The sequence below is a fragment of the Oncorhynchus gorbuscha genome, unplaced genomic scaffold (assembly GCF_021184085.1).
Source record: "Oncorhynchus gorbuscha isolate QuinsamMale2020 ecotype Even-year unplaced genomic scaffold, OgorEven_v1.0 Un_scaffold_21864, whole genome shotgun sequence".
Taxonomy (NCBI): Eukaryota; Metazoa; Chordata; class Actinopteri; order Salmoniformes; family Salmonidae; genus Oncorhynchus; species Oncorhynchus gorbuscha.
Genome location: NW_025763007.1, coordinates 109 through 701, shown reverse-complemented (window position 1 = coordinate 701; position 593 = coordinate 109). Strand labels below are relative to the sequence as shown.

Sequence of the window (593 nt, the reverse complement as noted above, 5' to 3'; positions counted from 1 at the left end):
TTTCAATCCTCACACGGGGCAGCAAACCTTTCAAAAAGACAGTGTTGGCTGAAAATGAATTCACTGTTGTTTTGGACTTTCACACAATACATACTTTTGTCAGGTGGATACCACATCGTAAGGTCCATATCGATAAGTATTACTTTAGAATGAAATCAATCTTTTTTTCTCAGGGGTTGTCGAATTTCAGACGATACATACATTTTGGCAAGGTGGTTTCAACATCACTGTAAAAATCTGAAGTTCGGTATCAATATTTTTTTTCTTCCTTTTGGGTATCTTTGCCAAAAGTGCCTCGTTAGCGCAGTAGGTAGCGCGTCAGTCTCATAATCTGAAGGTCGTGAGTTCGATCCTCACACGGGGCAGCAAACCTTTCAAAAAGACAGTGTTGGCTGAAGGTGGAAATGAATTCACTGTCATTTTGGACTTTCATACAATACATATTTTTGTCAAGGTGGATACCACATCGGAAGGTACACATCGATATGTATTACTTTAGAATGAAATCAATCTTTTTGTCTCAGGGGTTGTCGAATTTCAGACGATACATACATTTTGGCAAGGTGGTTTCAACATCACTGTAAAAATCTGAC

The 593-nt window shown here is 38.6% G+C and overlaps 1 non-coding gene across 1 annotated transcript; it reads left to right on the top strand.

Annotated features, from left to right (window-relative positions):
* The first annotated feature begins 292 nt into the window (after positions 1–292).
* trnam-cau lies at positions 293–365 on the top strand. The gene has a single exon. It is a non-coding gene; the product is annotated as a tRNA-Met (tRNA).
* The last annotated feature ends 228 nt before the right edge of the window (positions 366–593 follow it).